Source organism: Ceratotherium simum, chromosome 25 (genome assembly GCF_057802395.1).
Source record: "Ceratotherium simum simum isolate JZ-2026a chromosome 25, ASM5780239v1, whole genome shotgun sequence".
Lineage (NCBI taxonomy): Eukaryota > Metazoa > Chordata > Mammalia > Perissodactyla > Rhinocerotidae > Ceratotherium > Ceratotherium simum.
Window position 1 is genome coordinate 6,234,950 of NC_141924.1, and position 14,247 is coordinate 6,249,196.

The 14,247-nt window shown below is 54.8% G+C and overlaps 1 protein-coding gene across 2 annotated transcripts in view; it reads right to left on the reverse strand.

Moving 5' to 3' along the window:
• PARVB (parvin beta) overlaps positions 1–14,247 on the reverse strand; it is a 107,598-nt gene that overhangs the window by 58,388 nt on the left and 34,963 nt on the right. Inside the window, exon 1 of one of the 2 annotated variants that reach the window (XM_087448770.1) lies at positions 402–618. The exons of the other annotated variant lie outside the window; for it this stretch is intronic. The gene's annotated coding sequence lies outside the window, so the exon portion shown is untranslated. Of the gene's footprint in view, positions 1–401; positions 619–14,247 lie in introns of those variants that run through there. 2 annotated transcript variants of the gene reach the window in all.

Genomic DNA, 14,247 nt, shown 5'->3' on the forward strand with positions numbered 1-14,247 from the left:
CTGGCCAGACCCAGCTGCTCGCCAGATTCCAGACTCCAGCCCCAAGATGTGATTAGATCAGTGCAGGGTGGGGCCTGGGCACCTGCCACATTTTACAGCCCTGGCTGAGAACCACTGGGCAATGGTCTCCGATCAGAGGCCACAAAGCCAGTTCTCTCCATCATGGTCTCAGTGACAAGTGCCAGGCCTTGCCCAGGCTTCTCCTCTTCGATGACATGTTCTTAGAGGTGAACGCCTGTTTCCTTTTTCAATACTTCAGTCACCTCAAACCTTTAACGGCTCCAAATCCGGGCACCTGAAGTGACAGGTGATAGATAAAGTGACGGCATGACAGCTTTGGAGCAGCAGACCACGGTGGTACCCCCCTTGCTGGTGGCTCCACCCCAGGCAAGCCTCGTTACCCTCTCTGAGTCTGTTTCCTCAAAGCATCAGGGCCCCCAGAAGGACTGAAGGAAAGGATGAACGTCAGGTCCCAAGCCCCAAGCTGGGCACACGGTGGGCTCTCCGGGCTCGGCTGTAGTGTTTAATGGAGACAGACTTTCAGTTTTGCAAGATGAAAAGAGTTCTGGAGGTGGATGGTGTGATGGTTGCACAACATTGTGAATGCAGCTAATAGCACTGAACTGTACACCTAAAAAGGGTTAAAATGGTAAATTTTATGTTACGTATATTTTACCAGAATTAAAAAGAAAAGAAAAGAAAAAGTGGACCGTCTCCCAACAACATTCCAGTCTGGAAGTCAGCCCTGCCGCTGGAGGCACGCACTTCGTCTTAATCCCACCCCACGGGAGCATCCTGAGAGCAGACTCCACGCACAGCCATCCTCTTATCCCCCAAATCCTGAGCTTCACTCCACGCAAGAAGCAGACAAATGTTAAATACCTTCGGAAGTAAGTGATTAACATGTAGATTTCCGAGACCCCCTCCGCCCTGCTCCCCTAAAAACATTCCAAAGATCCCCACCCGGACCAGTTGAGCAAACACAGACCAAATGTCAGCGATTATTTTTACTACATAATGAGTTACAAAGAGTATTTTAACCAGCAAAGAGCTTTCAAAGGCAGAAAAGGGAGGGAGGAAAAGGGATATTTCACGAAAGTCCTCACGTATACAACAGGTGTACACGTGCACTGGTGAACTGGGCATACGCAGAAGACCATCGCCCCCAAGTCCCATCTCCTGGGCCGACATCACTGAAGGAGGACAGAGAGGCAGGGCGGTCCCTTCCGGTCGAGGCCCTCTGCGATGGTTATGTTCGCAGCCGAGCAAGAACACAAGACCCTGGTTGCATATAAGCAGAGGGTCCTCCAGGTGGGCTTCAGGGCACAGGTGAGCCACACAGGTGAGTCACAACAATTAGCCCCAGAGCTGCCACATGGGCCATCCACTCACCTGGACACGGGACATGTGCCAGGGCAACTGACGGAGGCTCAAGGCGGCCCTGCTGCCTGATCTCGAAAACAGAGGGAGGGGGGAGGAGAGAGGGAACAGCATTTTCAAAGCACAGAAATTGGGTCACGTGAAAACAGAAATTTCCACACCGCCCTTGAACATCAAAGATAACACTAAACAGGGCCCAGGATTTGGCGATCTTAACAAACGAGAAATGCTCTCAAGGCTCTGGTTCAACAGCGCATTCCAGAGGGGCTTGTTATGCACAGAGCCCTGAGGAAAACAGGGCAGGGCCAGCAGTTACGCCCGGGTCTGTGGCCACAGAGCCCCAGGTTCGAATCTCACTTTGCCACGTGAGATTGGCATGTGGCCTCAAGCAAGTCCCCTCACCTTGCTAAGCCTCAGTTTCCCGTCTGTAAGGTTGCGGGAGAGTGGCAGCAGTACCTGCTTCCCAGGAAGGCTTCCTGGAGGAGGCAGCAATTGAACACAGCCTTGAAAGACAGCAAGAATCTGGAAAAGGGACTTTGGGACTCTGCGCAAAGCATATGGGTGACAGATCAGAGCCGGGATTCCAGAAGCCCAACGTGGCAGCACATGGATGCTGAACCACGGGAGGGTTCGACAGATGCCTTCTCGGGACTCTGCGATTTTTCACGGCCTGGGTTCTCTAAGGGGCACTTTGCTGAGGAGCGCTGGGTCTCAATCTTACCATCATCTTCCGAGGGTCAGCCTGCCATTTGGAAGGAGGGGCGCCCCTTGAACCACGCCTTTTCCCCCAGCACCTCACTCTGCCAGCTTAGTGGCTTTCCATTAATCCCAGGAATGTTCTGGTTTTCAAAGTACTGGTCCATTTGCCAGAAAGTCAAACATTTCAAAGACACGAAATGCCAGCTGTCTAGAGTCATGGAGAAAGATCGGCTGGCATCTGGTGCACACTATGGGTGGGGGCGTTCAAAGGCACTGGGGCTTGGTCACGAGGCCAGGATTAATTGCTTTCCTAAATGCCTGCCATTGCTTTGAGATGAATGCCCTTGTGCACACTAAACCTGACAGACAACCACGAGGGAATGGATGCCATCATGCTCCCACTGCACCAAAGTTCACCTCGCAGCAGTGACACCCCAGGCCGTGGGCCACACAGAGGACATGGGGCTGGGGGATGCCGGGAGGGTGAGGGAGAGAGGATGGAGGCCAGGTCGGAGGAAAGCCGAGGGAGAGCGTTTGCTAGCACGAGTGCCCCTCTGGGGACAGCTACTCCTCGCTCAGCCCAGGGAGCAGAGGGAAACGTGCACACTGCAGTCACAGGATCTTACGAGCTTTCAAAAAAAAAGCTGGAAATACGGGGTTTAGTGTGGAATCTCCAAACTTATAAATGTGAGCAAATAATTCAAATTCTATGGGCCAGCCGGGGGCCACCAGTTTGCAACCTTAGGTTGCCGTAAATGTCCAGCATGTTCCTGCCTGTCAGTGGGAGGGGGAGAGGGCCACTAATGTTTCCTGAGGACCTACTATGTGCCGGGCACCTTTCGCGCTGTCCACTCATCTCATCTCCTAGCAAGTCTGTGAGAGAGCGGCTGTGTCCTGCTGAGCCAGCCTCTGTTAGAGGTGAAGGCACCTGACGTACACCTCCAGTAAGCCCCCGAGTCCGGACTGAACCCCATTCTACCTGATCTTGCACCTCGCTGTGCCCAGCTAAATCCTACCCACCTTCAAGCCTCAGCTTACTGGCCACCTCCTCCAGGAAGCCCTCCTGGGTGCTCCCCTCCCATCCCAGGCTCCCCTCTGCCCAGTTCACATCACACAGCCTTGTAACCATCTCTTTTCTGGACCATCTGTCCACTCCAGTACTGAGCTCCTGCACATAGTAGGTCTTCATATTTGAGGAACAGCACCATGAAGGGCTTAGAACCCTGGAGCCAGTCTGCTGGTTTCGGATCCCAGCTGGGCCACCGGGAAGCTGGGTGATCCCGGGCACGCTACTTAACTGCTCTGTGCCTCAGTCTCCATCTGTGAATGAGGCCTGCTACACCTCAAAGAGAAGTTACAAAGATTAAATGGGATGAGCCCTCAGAACAATCGCTGGCATGCAGGAAGCGCTCAATAAATGCTAGCTTTCGGCATCTGTTGAATGGATGAATACATGTGTTTCCAAAGCCCACTCTCTTTCCTTCACTCCACCCAAAGACTGGGCAAGGTTTTAAAAAAACCACCTCTCCTGATTGGAATTACAAGCGCATAAAAAGGAGGAAAGAGAATCAGAAACTAAGCCCTCGCCACTTAAAAGCATCTAATAAAGAGCCGGCCATTTATACCCGGAGCCAAATGCAAAGGTTCCGTCTTTGATATATATTTTTTCATCTTTCTCTTTGTATGGGTTTCATTTATTTATTTATTTATACCCAGGCTCTTTCCAAAAAAAAAAAAGGCTTTTAGGCGGCTTTTTTTTTTTCCTTTTGACATTATTAGGAAAACACAACTTTGAAAGCAGGCTGGCTTACAGAGCAAGGTTACGGCAAGGGAAGCATCAATGTAAAAACACAAAGCTTCTGGGCTTCTCCTTCCACGAGGGGGTGCTGGGGCGGGGGGGGGACATGACGCACCCCTGCAAAGATGGGGTGCAGGAAGCCCAGTGGGGGCTGACCTGTGGGGGCTTCAGCGAGGATAAAGAGTGCTCACGGGGGGGCAGGTGAGCCACGGTCCTCGGAGGCTGAAGTGGTGACAACTCCATCGTCTGACATTTTTCTAAATGTGTCATTTCAACACAGCAGAGATGCTCTGCCACTGGTGGGGGCTTTCCACTCCATATATACACATCCTGGTTTCAGAGAGAACAAAAGATCAGGAGGAGCATTTTCAGCGGGGCCTGTGTGAACCAGGATCAAAGAGAAAACGCCAACAAAAACGGCCGCTCTTCACCCGATCCACGCCTAAAAGAAGAACCTGAAAATGGCAGGAGAGCTGCCTTCATTATGGACACTCAACCGGCCCTTTGCAAGACAGACTCACTTCCACTTACAACTGATCCTACCCAAAGACACTGAGTGGTCCCTGATCAGAGTTGCCAGGAAAAATCAGGAGGATAAAACGGCATCTCCGCGTCGGTTGCCCACCCCCAGTCCTCTCCCGGGCTGGGGAGGGGGAACCGGGGATTAACGTCCGTGTGTTTAAGTAGGAACCCGACGAAATCTCTGCTAAATGAGGCTTCCTGGGCCTCCGCCAGAGAAATGAGAGCTTTCCATGAATTCTCCAGCATCCATCTGCGCTCGGAGGGGTTGTTTCTTTGCAGAAGTTATAATTTATCAGAATAACTAAATGCATCAGCCATGAAGGTCTTAACAGAGCGGTTCTTCTAAAAATAAATCAAATGGGACTTCATGTGAAGATTTCACAGCTCAGTGGAGTTAAAACAAGGCCCAAATAAGATCCAAACAAGAACAATGACACCCACAAACTCAACAGCTGGGGGTGACGCTGCAGGGCAACGCTTTCTGACATCCAAGGATCCGGCATCAGAAGCAGCTCCCGAGCAGAATTCAAACGGTGAGCTGCGTCCAGCCATCAGGCTTGTCAAGGCCTTGAAACGTGAGACGCAGCCCCTCCCGGGAGGTTAAGAACTTCAGGCTCAATCTCCAGGCTTCTCAAGATTACAATGGAGGGATGACAGTCTTGCAGGGTAAAGGCAGTGAGAGCCAGCGCCCGGGGGAGAGCAGCTGCCCTTCCTGACCCAGATGTGGGAAAAGAGCGAAATTACCTTCAGCGATACGCGCAGCAAAACGCAGAAGAAAGAGCTCTTAACCTGTAAAGTGGCAGCTCTGGTTTGTTTTCCCTGAGGAGTGGATTCTGGCCTTGGCTCGAGGACGCCGGCCCATCTAACGAGCTCGGGGTATTTATGCACGTGTAACACGCTGCAATTTCTCAGCAGAGGGTGAGTTTCCGGACCGTGCGGACAAGACCTCGGGAATAAGAGAGCACCGTGACTGCGGCTCAGACCATAAGGACCGCGCAGCCTGAACATCTGATTTATGGGGTCTGCTCTGCGGGGCACGAGCTTCCATCCCATTTCTCAAGCTAAAATAAACGCGTGAGCATTTCAATAAGGCAACATCCAAAGGAGGCCAACAGGCGTTACTGACTCCACATCAAGAGCTCGCAGCTGAAGATCGGTCCTGCTCAGGTAGCCGCAAGCCCCGGGTTTACAGCCCGCAGATCTAACAGACACTGGTCGAGGGCCAACAGGGCCTGCCTTCGTGCTGGGAGAGCCTGGTGCAGGCAGCAGACACAGGGGAAGGACTGTCCTGGCCACTTCCACCCCAATAGCTAGCCTAGCCCCTGGCACAGAGAAGGCTCTTAAGGAACAAACATACAATTAATTAAGTGCAGTCCTTAGCACGGTGTTGAGTTTTAAAAAGCAGGTTTCAAAACAATGCAGCACAATATTTATGTAAACAATACAATCAGAAAACTCAAAACTATATATTTCTATGTGTACACATCTAAATTCATAGAAAAAGGAATGAAAGGATACGCTCCAAAATGACAAGAATAGCATTACCTTTGGAAGGTACGAGTGAGGGAAGGAAAGGAGGAGATTGGGGGAGGCTTTGCCACGACTATGTTCACGTTACTTGTGAAATAAAAATAAAGTTAAAAGAACGGACAACAAACAGACTCTCCGACAGGGGCATGTGCAGAGTACAGTGGGGGCCCAAAGGAGGGGGCAGCCAATTCAACAGGGAAGGAGCCCAGAGAGGGGAGGAGGTGAGGCTGCCTGCCTGTCCTGAGGGGCTCAGCCCCAGACAAGGGTTGGTTAATAAAGGCAGAGATAGGGGACTCAGAACCCAGGCTGTAGAGCCGTCCGGGCCTGCACGGGGTCCCCATCTGCCTTAGGTGAAGCCTTGGCCTGGAGGCCTCAGACCCTGAGCTTCCGTGTGGGAGGGTCTCAGGGAGAGAGCCCGTGTCTGCTGCACAGCCCCCTGAGTAAGCCACAGAGGGCCACACGGCCTTTCATGTGGGCGTCAAGAGAGAAGCCCTAATGTGGGGGGTGGAGTAACTTAGCTGACCCAGGCAATTCCGTCACCACCTCCAGGCTCCGGGAACACCTTATGCTGATGCAGGGGCAGCTATGCAGCTCAGAACCTCGGAATCACCTCTCCTCAGGACCAGTTTAAACACATCTGCCTGCTCCTCCGTGCGCTTATAGAACAGATCCATCCACAGCATCTGTCTCCGGTGACGCTGGGGAAATGCAGTGCTGCCTGGGTTTGCCTGGGCAAGGTGTGCGAGGGGAGCCGAGGGGCTGCGTCCTCGGGGAACCCAGCCAGGAGATCTGCAGGCTGAAAAGGACCAGCTCTGAGACAACACCCCTGAATGGCCCGTCACCGTCGGGATCTCCCGTCATCCCCCCTCCCATCAGCAGCCAGAGCCTGCCCGGGGGCCTCTGCCACCACTTAGCCCCCAGGCTCCCAAACTTCGCTGCACTCAGAATCCCCTGGGCTAAGAGGCAGATTCTGATCCAGCAGGTCTGGGACAGGGTCCAAGTCTTGGCGTCCATCGCTAACCAGCTCCCAGGTCATGTTGCTGATGCTGGTCCTCGGACCACACCTGGAGAGGCAAGAACATAGAAGGCACTACCACGTCCTGGCTGCTCCTGAAATCCAAACCAGCCAGTGACACTCTGTGCTCCTTTCAGAGATGAACACAGGGGCCACGTTTCTACAGCTTTCTACCTGGCCAGTAGCGGCCGCAGCCCCGGGCATTCAGGAAGGAAGGAGACCCAGCTCACACACTCTATCCTGCTAAGCTCCCATTACAGACGAGGTTGCTGAAGGACTGAGTCACACCAGAGGTGGCCCAGCTGGTTAGGGACCGATCTGACCCACCCAAGGCCCTCAGGACCCCAAAACCACAAAATCTCCCAGCTTTCAGTAGATCAAAGGGAAGCACAGAGGCTTTCCTGCCTGTGGGCAGCACCCAGCATTTCACTCGTCCTCGGTGAATCCCTGTTACGGATCCTGAGCCAAATGCAGAGCAGCTGTCTCGGCAGCAATAATGAAGGAGTCACCCGCCACCCTGGCTTCTCCCAGACCCTCGATTTCAAAGGGCTGGTTCCACATCCCAGTAAAATGGTTCAACAGCAGGAATGGCTCTGGGATGCAGGGGAGACTCAGGATGTTCCTGGCACCACTGCCAGCCTCTGGGGACACAGCAATGATCTACAGGGAGAGAGAACGGGGAGGGGGATCCACACGCACAGCCCCGACCACACAAAACGAGTGACTGACAACCTGACTCTGGGGTCGTGACTGAAGGCAAAAGGCCCCAACACGTGCACAAGTGCAAAGGACAGAGAGGTGGGGACCACGATGCGGGACTAGATCACCCCCCGCAGATTCTGCACCCCATGTCCTGTCCTTGGGGCGACCGGGGGCACCTCTCAGCAGGACGGCCACTCAGCCTCCCACAGGCCCTGCCTTGGCCCCTTCCCACCCCAAGCCAGCCTCTCCCCCTCTGCAGGTGACCCTCCTGGACTCTGCTGTTTCTCCTCCCCAGCATCCATTAGCCCTTCTTCTGATCAAACAGGACCCAGCCTTCCCCTGGGGGGACCCATCCCCTCCAGCCACCATTCTCAGGCCTTATATTCCAGGTGGGGCCCCAACTCCCAGCCCCAGGGTGGAACAGGCATCCCAGATCGAAGCCAATGGGCACATTGCACTCCCCAGAACACAGTTATCAAGTCAGAGATGGGCTTGGCCCAATTAGAGTCGACAGCTACAAGGAGACTTTACTATGAATGCAGAATGAGACAGGCACTCTTTCCCACTGGCTTCGATCCAGGAAAGACGCAGGTGGAAGCTGCCCCATCATCTTACCACCACACAGCACCTGGAAGTGAAGGCACTGGGGCATTAGAGCTGAGAGAAGAGAGTTTAGTGACGCTGTCTGTCTGCTGGATCAAGCCTTACCCGAGGCCAGCCACCTCTGGTCCTTTCTGTCAAATGCAATAATGAATTTCATTTTGTTCTTAATTCACTTTGAGTTGGGTTTTCCGTCATTTGCACACTGAGTCCTGTCTCATGCAGCAGATCCTCCAACACACTGGTGGTCACTCCCCGGCATAGAGCTCCCCAGAGCTCCCCCTGGCTCCAGGGTAAAACCCAAACCCTTCGTAGCGCTACCAGAAGACTCTTGAGGAGCAGACCCCGCCTCCCATGGACCCAGATGCAGCTCCCACACTTCCGTACACACCTTCCAACGAGGCCATTCCAAACCACGTGCGTCTGTCACCCTTTGCCCCAACTGTCCCCACCGCCTGGAACGGCCCCTTCACTTTGTATCTGGCTAAGTCCACCCCATCCCCCAGATCCGTCAGGAAAGCGTCCTCTGTGCACACAAACCCCCCCTCCAGAGCCAGGTCCATCCTCGGGGTTCCCACAGCTCCCTGAGCACGTGATAACCACAAGCCCTTGTCCCCCATCGTGTAGCTGTGGGTGTGCCGCCTCCCTGCCCCCAGCGAGGAGTGCAGAGAAGCCGATGCTGCTCACGACCACGGCACCGCGTCCTGCATGAAACCTGACACACGGTAAGCATTCAGTACATACTCGTAGGATGAAAGGACGACTACAAATGTGTTTACATAGGCTAAACGGGGCTAACCAGAGAATTTAGGTTAGAGACAAAGTCAGAAGAACTGGGAAAAGACTGTTCTTGCAAAACATTCCACCTCCAGCCACTTAATTGGGTGGAAAAAGAGAGTTTCCATTAAGGCTTACATTAGCCTGGCAGTCGTGGGTCACCAAGAACCCAATTACCACGATGCGGCCGTGCGGAGGGTGAGGACCCAGGGGGAGAATTCTGCTCTGCAATTAGGGGCTTATTGGGAAAGCTGCCTCTGGAGCAGCATTCCCAGCCCTCGCCCGCGGGGGTGTGCGTTCAGACCAGCCACCTGCCGCAGGCATCCGACACAGGGACCACCGAGAACAGAGCAATCCATCCGTTTCCAAGAAAGTAGGTCTTCTGAACCCAAAAGTTGCTTAAGTCTAGATATAAAAAAAGCTGGAGTCAGAAGCCGATGTCAGATAGCTCCCTCTGCCCAGAAACAGTCCTTTTCTTCCCTTCCCCCGGGGTGATCAGAAGGAAGGGAGAAGCACAGAAAAGCCCATTGTCTGCGGGAAGAATGGGAAGAAGGGCTCCCAGGTGGACGTCAGTGTCAGGTCTACCACACACACCACCCGGCGAGCAGAAACCGGGACGCGAGAGCCTTCTGGCTCACAAAGGACGCCTGAGCCTTCAAGGACAAGTGACAATGTGGTTGGTTTTTCAGACGGAAAGCAAGTGGGTCAGCTTGTTCAAGCCGCCTCTCCGAACGCAGCAGCTAGAACCCTCAGGGGCTCGAAACTGACGGAGGCGGGAAGGCCGCGGCGTCCGCGCTGGCCTCTGCGGGTCTCAGGCTCCTGGTTCTTTCCCTCCTCTTCCAATCCCCCTCCACGGTGTCTCAAGACTTCATCCCCAGAGCACAGACCATCAGGTCACTCCTCTGCCCACAGACCATCCCGGTCCTCCAGTGCACTCCCCATAGCATCTGCCCCCTCCACTGAAGGGCTCAGGGCACCTCCACACCTTTGCTGGGGCCGTGCCCCCTCCAGGAGCACCAGATCCTGCAGCTGAGCCAGGTGGCCCAACACACTGCACTTTTAAAGACCACTGCAAACGTCCCCTCTTCCATGGCCCTGTTCAGAAGGCATCTGGCCCTCCTCCAAACCCCCCAGCCCAGGGTCTGTGCCGGTGCCGACAGAATTTGGAGGTCCATCACAGAATCGCCACGTGACCTTGGGCACGTGCGTTAACTCCTTCTATTTTTATGGTCTCTCCACTGCAGAGGGATAATCACCAGACCCAACCACACGGTTGTCGTGACCACTAATTTAACCAGGTAACAGGGAGCATTTAGCGTCGTCTAGAGCCATCCACTCTGCACGTGCGCCCAGCGGCCAGGGCTGCAAGGTCCAGCCGTGCGCTCATGGAAGCCCCTGATATCCCGGAGTCTACGATCCAGGGATGTGTGGACAACTCGCTGGTGGATTACAAACTCCTAGAAGGCACAGGTCAGGTCCAATCACCCCTGTGCCCCCAGAGGTGGGCCCAGCACACAGAGGAGACCCCACAAACGTGTGCTTGCCTGAACGGACCCAAATGAAACCGAATCCCAAAAGCCTCAGTCATCTCCAGTGTCAAGGCGTGGAAGAGCCACATTAAGTAACCGTTCGGATGACCCGAGGGGCCACGTACCCGCAGGTCACCAAGTCTCAAAGAATCCAGAAGTTGAAACGTCCACTTCACCGCAAACCAGGCATGATCTAATCTCGAAGACGCTGAATTTACTGCTCTGGCATCACCACGAACATCTTTATACGGTCGCCGAGCATTGAAAAGAGATGCTAATGAGGCTGAATTATAACAGGACTTCAGCTCTACATAAAACATCAGGATGGCAGCTCAACGGTGCCAGCAACACAGCCGACCCAGCATGCCAACTCGGAAAAGCGCAAAGTACCTCCCAGAGGCCGCCAGCAGCAAGCCGGGGCCAGCCACCGTTGACGGTGACGGGTGACCAGGAGAAGAAAGCCGCAGAGCCGGCAGGAGGCTCGGACACTTTGCTCAAGTGACTCGGGTGAAATTCGAACATGGCCTCACGCCAGAGGCAAAGGACGGCTGAGCGGGCCTGCCCGGCGTGACTGTCTGGGCAGGCGCAGGAGCACTGGCTTTCCTGGGGACCTCTGCTGCGGGCTGGGGGGCCACCATCATTTAGTGCACACTCCTTTGGAGCTCTCAGGCACATGTCCAGTTACGCCGCCCCTCTGGCGAACAGCTGGACCCACATCCCCAAGGCCAGCCTCCCTGACCCCAGAAGGGCCATCCTGCTTTGCCTCCCATTCCCTCGGCCCCCGCAGCTCAAGTGTCTGGCAATCACTGAATCCTGGCGGCATCCATCCTAACCTGATGGCAAATCCTTTGATGTGAGTGCCATTTCCTTGATTTCAGAATGGTGCATTTGTCACATTTCTACCAACCAATCTGGTGTTTAGGGAGTACTTGAAAGCGATTTCAATCACGGTCATGAAAATCTGTCATTAGTTAACGATAAGAGAAAACGAGCCTAGAGGAAGCAGAGGGTGGGAGCAGGGAGTGAAACCCAAAGAAACTCAGAATTATCCAAAAAGCGACACCGACATCTCCCTTCGTCGGCCATGGTCAGGCCCCTCGGAGCCGAGCTGGGGGACGTGCCCCCCAAGGCAGGGAGGTGACGAAAATCGGCGATAATTTCCAGCAGACGGACGAGCCCAGGGACATTAACACACGATGGGAGAAACTGCTTCATAAAGAGAAAACAGAAATGGCAGTGGAAAAAATTAAAAATATAAAATATTTTTCATAAAAACTAAAAAGCCTGGTGGAGCAAGTTCTGCTGGTCCCTGTGCTGCAAAACTTGTATTAATTAATCTGATCAGTAATGTCCCAGTGTATCCAGGGAAGCCCGAAGTGTGCTCTGCTGAGAAAATAAGAAGATTAAATCATTAAGTCATTAAAAAAAAAAAAAAAGACTCTACGCACACCTGCCACAGAAACGCTCAGTGGGGAGAGAACCTGGGCAGAGGCGGCAGAAAACGCCGGAAGGACGGTGCCCTCTAGCGGCCCATCTCCACCTGCAGAAGCGAGACAAGACACAATCCCCAGAGGTTTCATCTCAACAAGAGAATCCGGCCTGCTGGGCACACGGGGGCACCTCCCAAAAGCAGGCGGCTTTTGGGGGGTGCCCCAGATGCTCAGGGGGCCAACGTGGCACTACAGCCGGCAAGCCCGGGCACGGACAGCTCCACCCACCCGTGAACACATGTGACACTCTAGACAACAAAGGCGGGAGGCTCTCCTGGAGACAGGGCCCCGGGAGGGAAAGCCCCAAAGGAGCAGCTGGGAGTGGAGAGGCCCTCCCTGCCACCTCACAGAAGAGCAGGTTCCCATGGCGCCCGCCCCGTTCCCCTCCTCTCGCGCACTGTCACGGTGTGAGGTATCCACGTGCATCTGCGTTGCAGGATTCATGTCCGTGGCGCCCTAAGGCACATGCCCGGCCTGCCAGGCTCCCAGCTCTGCACACAGGGCCGGGCCCAGAGGGGGCGCCCCACACGCTTGGCGAGTGAATGGTGAATTCACGAATGAGTGAATGAACGAATGAATGTTTCAGGACTCGGACACTCCTTTCTGGCATTTGTTTCTGGCACTCACGGGAGCTATCTTCTACTCCTTCCGTTCGGGTCTCTATGGCAGGGGAATAATGCCCCCCATCCCCCAAAGATGTCCACATCCTAATGCCCAGAACCTGTGGCCTTACAAGGAAAAGGGACTTCACAGATGTGATTAAGTTAAGCTCCTTGAGATGGGGAGATGATTCTGGATTATCCAGTGGGCCCAGTGTCATCACACAGTTCATTATAAGAGGGAGGCAGGTGCATCAGAGCGAGAAAAAGGCAGCGTGACCACGGAAGCAGAGGGAGACTGGAAGGTGCCACATTGCTGGCTCTGAAGATGGAGGGAGGGGCCACAGGCCAAGGAGTGTGGGCACCTCTAGAAGCTGGAAAAGTCAAGGAAACAGATTCGCTCCTGGAGCTTCCAGAAGGAACCAGCCCTGCCCCCACCTCACAGGGTCCTCGTGTGGCTTAAACTCATCCTAGCTGTCCTGTACTCTGCAAACCATAAGAGCCAACTAAGTGTACAGTGTGGGCATCCTTCAGCCTACAGGACGAAGGTGGGGCAGGGTCCTGCCTCCAGACCCTTCAGGAGAAAGGCTCCTGCCTGCTGCCACCCAGCCCCCCACCTCCCGCCCCAGGGAGCCCACAGGGCACAGAGGGACAGCCTGGACTCCTCTGTCCCTCTGCTTTCTTGCCCAGTGAGGACATGCGGTGGGGGCCCGAGGGCAGCGGGGAGCTCTGCAGCAGAGTCCATCCATCTTTGTTATCACGCTGTGTGCCCGGCACTCAGCCAGACTCTGATGGCCCACAAGCCCTCACCAGCCCGGCCAGGGGCTGCAGCAGGCAGCTGGGAGGGCGCAGGGAGGAGGCAGTGAGAGATGTTATCACGCCCCCATCCCGTACCCCCATGCTTCCTAGGGGGTGAGGTGCTAGCAGGGGTCCTCCACTGTTCCGCCCCAAAGGCCAGGATCGGCCCACCTGGTCCTCAGCCACTTGCCCGAGGCCCTGGCCTCCCACCTCTGGTTGCCCTGGCAACCGGGCACTCTCCATCCCAAGGAAGCCACTGGGTTCCGGCAGAGTGAGTGCTCTGGACACTGGTGACAGCTGGGGCCAGGCAGGGATGGCCGGACCAGCCAAGTGTGCAGCCAACACCCTGTGCGTTCTGGACAGCTGCTGCCCAGAGGCTCCAGTGACCCGAGCCCAGGGTCACAGCACTAAGGGACCTTCTCCTGTCGGCCTTGCTCACCCAGGCAGCCATGCAGCAACAGAATGGACTGTGGGGCTCAAAACCGCAGGGCTTGTTCCAACACGGCCAGGCTTCCTTCCATCATCTGCCAGAAGCCTCACCCCAGCTTTAGACCACCGGCCCCTTCTCATGCTTCCAGAGAGCCCTTCCCAGACACCCCCCAAAGTCCCCTGGGGTGACCAGCACAGCACCCCACTTTGTCCCTACCCCAAAGTCATCATGCTATGTTATTATTTTATATTTTAATAAATTGTCCATCTCCAGCTTGAGCAGACACTCCCTGAGTGCAGGCTCCTTTGTCTGGACCCTCAAAGCCCAGCACGGGTGCTGGCACATAGTAGGCCCTCAACAGATGTCAGCTGAATAACT